Genomic DNA, 12,533 nt, shown 5'->3' on the forward strand with positions numbered 1-12,533 from the left:
AATAATTCAGAGAGCATAAGAGAATGGTACGACACTATTCCAAGAACACAGCAAGAATGGCGCTACACATTTGCCTTCAGTCAGTTTGTAAATGTTGGCGAGTCATGAATTATTCAGCACAGATAAGAGCTGTGTCACTCTGCTGTGAGGAAGTACAAATAACCAGCTTTAATCGCAGCAACTGTTCCGCTTTGCAGATGTTTTAGTGAATGTTTAGGCATAAATCTTTATGTCATTATCATTATTACTGCTTTTTTTTGTAGCGATTGCGTGAAGAATCTCTTGATTTGACCTTTTTTTTTATTCAGTTCCAGTTTGCCTACTGTGCTAAAGAGGTCCTCATTCAGAACAATGGCAGCCCATCAAAATAGTACTTTACTCTCTCTGTAGCTCGTACGAAAGGGACAGAGCACTCATAGAACCCAATCACAGAAGTCATCAATAGACACACTTCAAACACACTTTGCACTTTGCAGCAAACAGCAACAACAACAAATTAGGTGTATATATATACATATATATGCACACATACATAAATAAACATCCATGTATGTATGTATGTATATATACAGTTGTGGTCAAAAGTTTACATACACTTGTAAAGAACATAATGTCATGGCTCTCTTGAGTTTCCAGTTATTTCTACAACTCTGATTTTTCTCTGATAGAGTGATTGGAACAGATACTTCTTTGTCACAAAAAACATTCATGAAGTTTGGTTCTTTCATGACTTTATTATGGGTTAACAGAAAAAGTGACAAAATCTGCTGGGTCAAAAATATACATACAGCAACATGAATTAGCAATTTTGGTGACTTAGAAAGTTGTGTCAATGAAATGAGCTTCATAGCATGGCCTCTTAACTTCTTGTGAGTGATTATGAGTGACTACAGCCGGTGACTTCTCTGAGGCCATTTAAATAGGGCTCATTGGATACAAACGCCCACAAACGCTACAATGGGAAAGTCAAAGGAGCTCAGCATGGATCTGAAAAAGCGAATCATTGACTTGAACAAGTCAGGAAAGTCACTTGGAGCCATTTCAAAGCAGCTGCAGGTCCCAAGAGCAACAGTGCAAACAATTGTTTGTAAGTATAAAGTGCATGGCACTGTTTTGCCACGATCAGGAAGAAAACGCAAGCTATCACCTGCTGCTGAGAGAAAATTGGTCAGGAGGATGAAGAGTCAACCGAGAACCACCAAAAAGCAGATCTGCCAAGAATTAGAAGCTGCTGGAACACAGGTGTCAGTGTCCACAGTCAAGCGTGTTTTGCATCTCCATGGACTGAGAGGCTGCCGTGCAAGAAGGAAGCCCTTGCTCCAAAAGCGGCACCTTAAGGCTCGACTGAAGTTTGCTGCTGATCACATGGACAAAGATAAGACCTTCTGGAGGAAAGTTCTGTGGTCAGACGAAACAAAAATCGAGCTGTTTGGCCACAATGCCCAGCAATATGTTTGGAGGAGAAAAGGTGAGGCCTTTAACCCCAAGAACACCATGCCTACCGTCAAGCACGGTGGTGGTAGTATTATGCTGTGGGGCTGTTTTGCTGCCAATGGAACTGGTGCTTTACAGAGAGTAAATGGGATAATGAAGAAGGAGGATTACCTTCAAATTCTTCAAGATAACCTAAAATCATCAGCCCGAAGGTTGGGTCTTGGGCGCAGTTGGGTGTTCCAACAGGACAATGACCCCAAACACACATCAAAAGTGGTAATGGAATGGCTAAATCAGGCTAGAATTAGGGTTTTAGAATGGCCTTCCCAAAGTCCTGACTTAAATCCCATTGAGAACGTGGACAATGCTGAAGAAACAAGTCCATGTCAGAAAGCCATCAAATTTAACTGAACTGCACCAATTCTGTCAAGAGGAGTGGTCAAAGATTCAACGAGAAGCTTGCCAGAAGCTTGTGGATGGCTACCAAAAGCGCCTAATTGAAGTGAAAATGGCCAAGGGACATGTAACCAAATATTAGCACTGCTGTATGTATATTTTTGACCCAGCAGATTTGATCACTTTTTCTGTTAACCCATAATAAAGTCATGAAAGAACCAAACTTCATGAATGTTTTTTGTGACAAAGAAGTATCTGTTCCAATCACTCTATCAGAGAAAAATCAGAGTTTTAAAAATAACTGGAAACTCAAGAGAGCCATGACATTATGTTCTTTACAAGTGTATGTAAACTTTTGACCACAACTGTATGTGTATGAATTAAAACGGAGCACTCAGAGGGAACAAAACAAAGCTCTGATGGAATAAATCAATAGACATACACGAGGTGATATGAGAATGATAACTTCCACTGATGGGTTAAGTCTTTTTTTAGGTTGGAGTCAAACCTGCAACAACCACAGACCAGACAGATGACATCTCAAGAGTGTCTTTAGCATACGAACCGCATGTATGTATACATTATTAATGACACTACCACTATTCTATGTTTCTGTGTGTGTGTGTGTGTGTGTGTGTGTGTGTGTGTGTGTGTGTGTGTGTGTGTGTGTGTGTGTGTGTGCGTGCGTGTGTATGTGCATGTTAACTTTGCAAATGTGGAGCGCCTAAAAGCAGAGCAATAAAGAGAAAAAGGAGCTGTCTTGTCTCCAAGCAGGGGTTATTTGGTAAACTGTAATATGATCTTGTCCAGACTGGATCCTAACTCTTGCTTTTAACATGCCTTCTTCATCCACAATGAATATAAATCATTTGGAACCTCGTGGTAACCTCAAGAAATTGCAGAATAGAATGAATCATTTTGTGGTGTGAAATTACTTTTTCGCAAACCTATTAGCGATTAAGAAAAGTGGTTATTACGCAGCGAACACGGTGAATGGACCAGTCCATTTCATTTCATGTTGGCCTCCAAGTCAGAGCATTCTGAGACGTGTTATTGCTTTAGATGAAATTGCCTTATCTATTAACGTCTCAGAGTTTAAAGAGGGCCCAAATGCGGGACACCGGGCAGGCAGGTTGAATCGAACAAAAAGGCACGCTTCAATGTAACAAATCTGGTTCCAGAGAGCAAACCTGAGGAGGCAGGCTGAGGGAATCCAAGACGAGGGCAAACACACGAAACCTAGCAACAAACACAGACGAGCTGACACGGAACGAGGGAGAGCACACAGCCTATACACACACAAGGAGAGCAGGGTGATTAGACACATTAGGGCACACAATCACAAAGACGTGGAGTAAAACCAGACATGACACATGAGGAGAGTAAACTTAAAAAAAAAAAAAGCATGGAAACAGATTATACACAAACCCGTCAACATTGTATGAAGGGTAATAAAACAAACAAACAGTGGTTTTGTGTCAATAATAAAAAATAAGGAAGTCATAATCTTTGGTATTTTCCACAGCGGTGAACTCCATTGAGTCGTCTTTTTGCTGTTTATTAAGGGTGGGGAAGCCGCTGTGTGAAGGCTCTGCCCGGGAGAGCATTAAAATCCGGGGATGCTGAACTGAGTTGAACCACAGTAATGGATTAATCTCGCTGCTCGTTCAGCACCAAAGTCCTTGGAGAGTGAATAGAGAGCTACTACTGCGTATACTGTTGTGTGCACCACATACCCAGTGCTATAATAGGTTCAGCACCACGGACAGAGACAGAGCAGCGGCACAGAGCTGTGATGAATGCTGCGCTCGTATATGTGTGCAGCCGCTATCAGCAATCAATCTATGCGCTGAAGTTTTCACTCATACTCATCTACATCATAGCCTCCAGGACACGTCTTCATATTTAAAATGAAATGTGATTTTCAAGAGCTACAGGGTCTTACTCCTTACACCAAGCCTTTCTCATACAGTCCCCTTGAATTTGGAATTCGATGTATGAATTTGATTTGAAAAATGTTTAAAAACCCCCGCTGTAGACTACCTGCTCAGCATCAAACAGCAGACAGACACAGTTAGCCACTAGCTGGTGAACACAGTAAAACATTTAGCAGCTAAAGTGACAGACATTTCCCTCACTTAACTCCAAATGAACGGCAATGTTTGCAAGTTCATCATCACAACTTAACAGGTGATGATGTGTTGTTGAAGAAAATCATCATATAACTTAGAATTAAACTAAAGCCACGGTCTGATTCTGTTATCTCAATCCAGTTGAATAAACAAATGTTTCTTAGAAAATATGAGTGCCAGCAGCCTGAGAGTGATAGGTCGTGGCGTCCGGGAACTCCCAAATATTTCCCGGCTAACGAACAGAACATCCTGTCAACATATTTTGGTATAATGGTCTCGAAAGAACTTGACCAATCTAGGTATTAGGCAAGGGATGCCAGGAATGCTTTGTTTATGTGATTCGGCCAACTGATCTGATTGGTGGAAAGTGACTTAAGGGGGGTGAATTAGACTATAAGGGTAGCTGTAAAAACTGATACGTTGGATTTCGTTGGAAGTGTTTGAACGGCCCTTCTGGGACTGGAATGTGTCCCACTGGTGCTTTTATGTTTTTCCGCACATTGTTTTGTGCACAAATTTCACATAGGTTCAATACTTCATCCACCATTGCTTGCATAAATGGTGACCAGTACCCTTGTCTCCTTAGCCTTTTCAGGACCTCCCCCCTCAAACAGTGATCATCACTGTGCGATTCTGAAATGTGAATGGTCAACAGTGCAACAGGTGTTGTTTTCGCAGTCCCCAAGTGGCCAAAAACAATTCATGTACAATAACTCAAATACTGAGCACAAAGTTTGATGCTCTGGAAATCCCAGAGGACTGGATCATTTGTGAAAGTGCGCTTCTCTCTTTTTCATTATCAGTAATGAGATGATAGTGTTCTTCTGGTTCCAGTCCAACAATGTACAGGTGAAGAAATTGACCTGCATCACATCAAATTCCACCCAAATTCTTCAACCGGTATTGTTGGCTTTCTACCACATCCTCATGTTTCCCCTAAGGAGTACAGCCAAAGTATTCGCCAGTGTGCTGTGCAGTTGATTGGCTGTCAGCTACCCTTCAAAAAGTACATCAAAAGGAAAGAAAGCCCAGGTAGAGCCTGCTCACTCAGGCAACCCAAACCTCCCTCTGGGATATGGAATCGCTGCATTAATGTCATGCTGATGCCCGCACCATCTGCCTTCTCACACTGTGGCTCTCTGTTTCTCTTGTCTCTCTGTGTTCAGTGTTTATTTAACAGGCTAGCTGGGGTTCCAGAGACCCTTTCTCCTCTGCTCATTACGTGATCGACTTTGTCACCCGCCACCTGCCAGCTGAGCTGTTTTGCATTTGTTTATCATTGCTCTCAGCAGACGGAGAGGCTTTTTTGTGACACGTAGATTGTCTAAGATGCCAGAGTTGTCCACGTTGCGGAGCCCATTGTTCTATGCCCAGTTGTTCTATTAACTGTCCGGGACAATATTTTTAAAGCATCTCAGATTCACTCCAAGGAATCATGCTGAAAGATTAAGTTGGGTTGACATTGGGAGTTATTTTGGAGAACAACTACAGAAGACAACTTAGGAAGTAGAGCTTCCCCAGGATCCCTGTCTATAAATATTAACAAATTTCACTGATTAATTTAAAATTTAAAAAAAAAAAGTGTTAAAAAAAAGTGTTATTTTTTTGGAAATCCTATTCATAAAGCTATGATTTTTTTCCGCAGATGTTTTGAGGAGAGCTGAATATTGAATCCAAACAATAACAGGCTGACAGTAAGTGTGGAACAATGAAGGGAATACAAAAGAAAGATGAAGAAAAAGAAAAACTCCCCTCTGGAAGTCTCTATATTCAGATGGAGTCAGAGAGGGTTTGAGCTTTCTGGAATGAAACAACAAGATTGGAGCTGCCTGGAAGGAGGTGAACGAAAGAATCAGAGCTGCTTTTCTACCAGATGAGAAAAGCTTGAGGGAAATAAAGGCAGATTGGGACAGCTGATGGAGTTTTAGGGGGGAGAGAATACTACTGAGCCGAAGCAAAGGCGAGAAAGATGTTGCAGCTGAAAGTGGTGATCAGGAGAAAAGCAAACAGCTAATCATTAGCTTCAAGAATGAACTGATGGCTCTCACTAAAGGGATTTGCAGACTTTGGTCCAAGACAAAGAAAGACAATGGCAATTAATGGAACATATGAGAGAGAGAGAGAGAGAGAGAGAGAGAGAGAGAGAGAGAAAGAATGTGTAAACTGCACAATTGCCAAATGTGAACCTTTTATAAACGAGGCCTATTTGCAGGCCTCAGCTAGAATAAAGATAAGAAATACCTAATTAAGTGTATAATTAAATAAAAAAAATAAATAAATAAATAAAAAAAATTATATATTTTTGAGATGAGAAAAATCATGGAACTATCAGAATACATGTTACAGGTTAACATAAGATAAGGATGGAACACAGCACAACTTGGAAAATTCAAAAGCTCGCTCTGGAAAAACAGCAATTTCAGGATATTGTTTTTTGGAAAGTATGGAAATCCAAGATTTTAAATATTCCCAGCTCTTATAACAACTGATAAAGGCTCTATATACACAGTTATAGATAGATACAGTGAAACATTTATAAAATATAGAGCATATAAAATTAAAAAACTGATTAAATATTCCAATATTTGAATAAAAAAATATTTTTTAAATTCAAAAACACTCTATATCACTTCTATGTATCACTCCTGATGTTCAATGAATCAAAAGACAGAAGATTGGACATTTTTTGAGTGTTTTAAGCTCTTTCTAAGCCCTTTTTAGTTGTTTAGTTTAAGGTCACATACTGCTTCAGATTCAGCCCTTCTCTCTGTTCAGGGCTGTATCTCAGCCCCCCCTTCTCCGATTTTCACCATTGAGACATCCTTCGAACCGTAGGAGCCAATAGAATTGCTTGGAATTGAAAGCTAGATGATTGACAGCACTATTAGCCAATAAAGCTCAAAAACGTCCCATCTGATGGCAGATCTGAAATCTAATTTGCTGAGCTTCCAACCCTCCCAAGAAGCCGAGGAGTGTCGGAGAGACACGAATTGAACGGATTCACACGGAGCACATGCAGCTGGACATTCATGCAGTGGAAGTACGGAGATATTCCATTTTTTTGCTGAGATTCGACCAAAAGTGAGTACAATATTTGATGAAAGCTGTGTGACTTTTTGTGTTGGAAGCTGAATATCTCTGCGATGGTTTACCGGGGAGAGAAATGGAAACTATGTCCGTAATCTCCGTCAAGCGGACGTGCTTTTTTATGCTGCATGTTCGTAGGTAGCACGTTGCTAACGGAGTGTAGCAGCTGTTTTCTCCGGTCTGTCCCAGTCATATCGAGTATGATTTATGATATTTTGTTATTTGTTTGCTTGGCTGATGGGAGATGTGTTTGTCTCATGTAGAAGTGACCTAGTTCATGTTGTTCCCAGGACGCTGAGGTTTCTGCAGAACTATAACATCATTATATTCGTTCTTCGTGGGTTCTCTGCCAGTTACTTTTAACACAAAACTCTCTAAGTTTTGATGTACTCTGCGTCCAAATGGGGCACCCTCGGGTGTAACCAGCTGTAGAGCTCCATAAAGCGGAGGGGGGGCTGCAGATTTGGGTGATGATTATTATCACTATGAGCAACAATTTTACCTTGTCATTTGATACATTTGTGTTATATGAATATCAGCCACATTAAGAAGAAAGAAGAGTAAAGACTTGGATCAAGGTGGAAACACAAGATTGTTGCTGGTACTCTCCAATGGTTGCATGTTGTTTTGGGAATCATTCACAAACTACCTCTTCTGTTGTTTAGTGAGGTCGTGTTGTCTATTCTATGTACCAGACAGACACTATAGTCAACAGCAAACAGCAGTCGAGTCTTACTGCCATACATATTAGGTGTTAACGTGTTTAATGTCCACCGCACCTCTTTCTTTCCCTACTGCTCTGGACAAATATAATATGGCCTCAGGTAAAATGATAAGGTGACAAAGGGAGGAGGAAGATGAGACAAACATTGACAGAAAAAAGGTCGAAATAGATTGAGAACGGACACAGAGGGGGAAGCTGAACAGTCCTCGCCAGCAGCTAGAAAAAAACGATTATGTGACAGGTGGCAAGGGCCTGAAACACGACTTGAATTTGAGTCCATCATGCTGTCGCAATCCCCTCTCTGTCCTGCAATGCAATCATCATTTCCTCTGTCTCCTCAGTGTGAATAGAGGCCTTTGCAGAAAGGTAACATGAAGTGAAATAAAAGACTGAAGCTCCTCCTCTTCAACTCTCATACAGGGGAGACGAGATGGAGGCAGTGATGATCCCCCCCCCCTCCCTCTTGCAATTGTCTCCCCAAAAGTGTTTCATTAAAAAGGGTGTTACTGCACCAAGAGGGCATTTTCTCTAATTCACTTCATAGAGATGTAAGTGTCTTATACAGGAAAAGTAAAAATAAAAGTAGTTTATGTAGTAGGCTTACTTTTGAGGTTTGATTGTGAAGGCCCACCAACACAGTGCTACCAGCAGGTCATATTGAGATATGCTTTTTTTTTTTATAATCAATCAGTCTTACTGCTGAGCTCTGGAGAAGGAGCAACCCTGGGCACCTCGCATGCACAACCAAGTCCACAGCGAAACGCATCACAAAGGATTCAACAACCAGAGAGGTTTTAAAGGAGCCACATTCAACCTATATCAACCAAAATCATCTATTTGGAAATGAAAATGAACACACCTGAAATGTCCCCTGCGATCATTGCATCGCGACATCGAACACAAAACAAAAAAAAAAGATCAAAAGGTGCTGAAACACAAAGAAGCTCTGCACGGAAAAGTAATCTTGGATCATTATATTAAAAGGCTCTCATTCCGAATCTCATCTTCTTTCTTCAAAATCACTTGACAGAGCATTTAAGGTAACTTATTTGTAAGCGTAGACTACTTACATTGCTTTCATGTACTTTCCGACATACCTCTGAGTCAACCTGCATGTCATACCCAATCTGATACCGAATCCCATATTTCTATTCCCCTGAAGTCATTTCATCCAATCCCTCTCCTCTCTACCATTTCAGACACTAATATTTACCTGTACTTTTGCTTCCACGAGTTCATAAGGAGTTCATTTTCTAAACAGGGAGTTCGTATCCATTCTACATCTCACGATTCATGACATTATGCAAATACAAAACTCTGTAAACATCACAGTGGAGCTGGTGTTTTGTTTCCAATGAGACTTCAGTTCCCACTTTCCTTCTCCTGACAATGTTTTGCTCGATTACACACACACACACACACACACACACACACACACACACACACACACACACACACACACACAAACAAATGCCTTCATCCCTAGTTGGGTTGAATTTTTTATATGGTGCCTCAAGCCAAATGAGGCAGAAGCAAAGCGCGGCACGTCTTGAGAATTAGGGCATGTCGATGCCGGTGTGTGTGCATATAAATACATGTGAATGCCTTTTTTTGTGTCACATCCTTCATACAGTATTTCCTCTTTCTTCTCCTCACATATACATGTGCAGCAAATTCTATTTCAGAGGGATGACCGGGTGAACTGTGTTTCTTCTCCTCGGGCTACATGAGCCTACAGGCTGTTGGTCTCTAGGTGAACATCAGAGAAACTGCAAATCAGTTTGATGAGACTTTCTCTATTTGTCACCATCTTTTTCTCCTTTACTCCCAAAGCAAGGCTCAGCAATAGTATCTATGGAATATACCTTCACACTTAACAAGATTGCAATAAAATAAAAAACAAAACATAAATGCGGCAAAAGTGTGGAAATAGGCAGACAACCATGTTGGAATAGAAATCCAAGGGGTAGAGAGTAACATGCATGTGCAGTCACTACGCAAACAATTGAAGTGGACTGAAGTTGGTGGATATCCACCGCTTAGAGGATTTCTTAAGGTCATTTTAAGGCTCACAAAAGGGGCAGAGGGATAGAAACAGTGACACATTTGCAAAACGTATTTGGTTTTACATATTTGGCAATGCATCTCAGAAGTCTATACACATTTATGATCTAAATTCATTTTTGAATTCAGGAATGGAGAGTAACATATCACAATATCTCGCAACTAATCCCGTATGAAATACTGTATGAATGTAGGGTTTGGGTTCAGACGGCTAGAAAAGCAAACTGGCAAGGAGTAAGTCGAAAGCTGCACTGCTGATGAGGTGACTGCGTGTGGGAATGAGGTGACTGGAAAAAGGACAAAAAGTCAGAGGGGTTCTGGTGGACCTGATGAGATCGGTAGAAGTGGGAATGTTGCTGGAGGGAGGGGAAGTGGTGACAGGGAGGCAGAATGGGATAATCAGAGAGTTGCTGAAAATGTGGAATTACAGACTCAACGATCCAGACTCGATGACCAGGACCAAGCTGTTCAGTATTTCACCTCGACATTCAAAGCAGCCGTTGTTCCTTCAGCAATGTTCTTGTCCTGCCCATTAGACACCCTTGAGAAGTCAGAGAACCCAATGTAACAAAGTTAAATTAAACTAATTTGGTTATCTCTGTTAGTGTTTACTATTTTTATTTTTTTTTTTCCTCTGACTGCAGTGCATTTGACCTTTTTTGCTTTAAAGGTGACAGTTGGACGTTGCCCCTCTAAATATTTCCAAGTTCTAAAAATAATTCAAGTTTAGAATTTGTATCCATCCCCCGCTAAACTTTTGATCAAAGTTGAAATTGTTTTTCTGAGCCATTCCCATCCTTTAAACCTGTCCATCACTGTGCTCCATCTGTTTTCTTCTCTTTCCCCATTATCCTCCATAGATTCTCTCCCGGGTGGCCTGCTTTGACCTCTGACTCAGGGGGTTAACAACATCTATAGAACTCCTGCAACTCCATCAGACCGGAAAACAACATTGCTGTTGAACAAACTGAGGCTTCTCTTCCCTCTTCTGCTGTTCCTTTCTGTCCTCGTCCGGGGCTTCTATATGTGCGTGTTAATACAATTCCTTCTGCTTTTTGCTCCGATGAATTGAATCATTTTAATAAAAGTCAATCTTTTTCTTCTTTTCCCTCGTCCTTTCTTCCTTTCTTTAATTAGTTTGAACTGATTCAAAAAGTTATGAAAATGTGTACGGCCGATAGATCACAACTTCACACATCGCTGAAGCTGAGAGTAATGTTGAAATTCATGAATACTTAGTCCAACATTGTTTTTTCCACGTGCATGCAAGTGTAGTAGCTATGTGGACGTCATAGAATGCATCACGAATCGAAAAACTGCCTTTCAATTCTCAAATGTGTGATGATGACCTAAACATATGAAGATGCCGTTATGGTTCCTTTAACAACTCCTACACAAGAGGAGAGCAAAAAAAAAAAAAAAAAAAAAAAAAAAAACAGCGTGAGGTCCTGTGTTTGTTTGGCCCACCCGCAGTGTGTGGGTTTCTTTTTCTGGTCTATCTGCTCACACTCACAGAGATAATGATGCGGATGGGTTCACTCTGTAGTTACTTGAACGTGCATCGCATACAGACGCTAATGGAAGCTGACAAAGTATTTGATACCCTGGGAATGAGAACGGGCTGAAATACTGACCGGCATATTCATTGGAATCCTCGGCAACAGATGACGTCAGTGACAAGAGGAAGCACCTTGGCTAGCTCCCTAGCAGCTAACAGCAGCAGGATTAGCACCTCAGAGAGTGACGATTGTCACGTTGTCCTGACAAGCATTTTTGACTCGTCACAGTAGGAGCAACACAGGTGTAAATAATACCATGAACGATGGCTGAGTTCAATCTGGCTGCTTTGATTTCAGGTTCCTGTGCATGCCGTGTCACTGTCACGCTCACTGGAACACTTGAACGGAACCGAGCCATCGTTAATGTCGTGACAAACACCTGTGCTTTTCCTACTGTGACAAGTCAAAATGTCTGCCGTGAGAAAGGCCAATTATTTTACTGGATGTCTGAAGGGAAGTGTAGACGAATGCTGCCCCTGGTCAATAATCTGTCCAATGGGGTCACACCCTCCACCGCTCAGCATTGCATTATGACAAGTTTACTCCATTCTTTTGGTAGATCGTGGACGTGTCTTTTATTACTGTGCGTGTGATACCCCATACTGGCTTCACTCATCTTTTTTTTCATACATTTCCTGCAGTGTTGTTTCGTCAGGCTACTTTCATGTGCGGGTGACAGGAAGTCGCTATGTTCAGGTGCTAGCATCAACACATTAAGTGTGATTATGTCTGGCAGAAATGAACCTTCACAATTTTGTGGTTTCAGCAGAGGCACAAAGGCCAGACAGAGACGGGAAGCTCCACAGGTCGTGGGCTATTATGGGATATACAACATTAGAAAGGAGGGAACACTTTAGATGTTGGGCCATGTAATGGATGTTCAAAGGGATTTCTCAGAAACAGCATTGTGCATTCAGCCTGCAAACCAGAGAGGCTTGATTGGCCGTATTCAGCTCCATAGTTGGCTACCTCTCTGCCCTGCTGGGAAATGGGTTTCTGTATTTGGTCCTCTCTCTCTCTGTCTCTCTGTCTCTGTCTCTCTCTCTCTCTCTCTCTCCCTCTCTCTCTCTCTCTCTCCTGTCTCTCTCTCTCTCTCTCTCTCTCTCTCTCTCTCTCTCTCTCTCTCTCTCTCTCTCT

The 12,533-nt window shown here is 41.4% G+C and overlaps 1 long non-coding RNA gene across 1 annotated transcript; it reads left to right on the forward strand.

Annotated features, from left to right (window-relative positions):
• The first annotated feature begins 6,969 nt into the window (after positions 1–6,969).
• LOC137873515 (uncharacterized) lies at positions 6,970–10,942 on the forward strand. Its single transcript, XR_011103237.1, has 2 exons — positions 6,970–7,043; positions 10,698–10,942. It is a non-coding gene; the product is annotated as an uncharacterized lncRNA (long non-coding RNA).
• Positions 10,943–12,533: the final 1,591 nt, after the last annotated feature.

The sequence above is a fragment of the Cebidichthys violaceus genome, unplaced genomic scaffold, assembly GCF_023349555.1.
Source record: "Cebidichthys violaceus isolate CVI_PGR_0920_01 unplaced genomic scaffold, fCebVio1.0.p SCAF_1, whole genome shotgun sequence".
NCBI classification, from domain to species: domain Eukaryota; kingdom Metazoa; phylum Chordata; class Actinopteri; order Perciformes; family Stichaeidae; genus Cebidichthys; species Cebidichthys violaceus.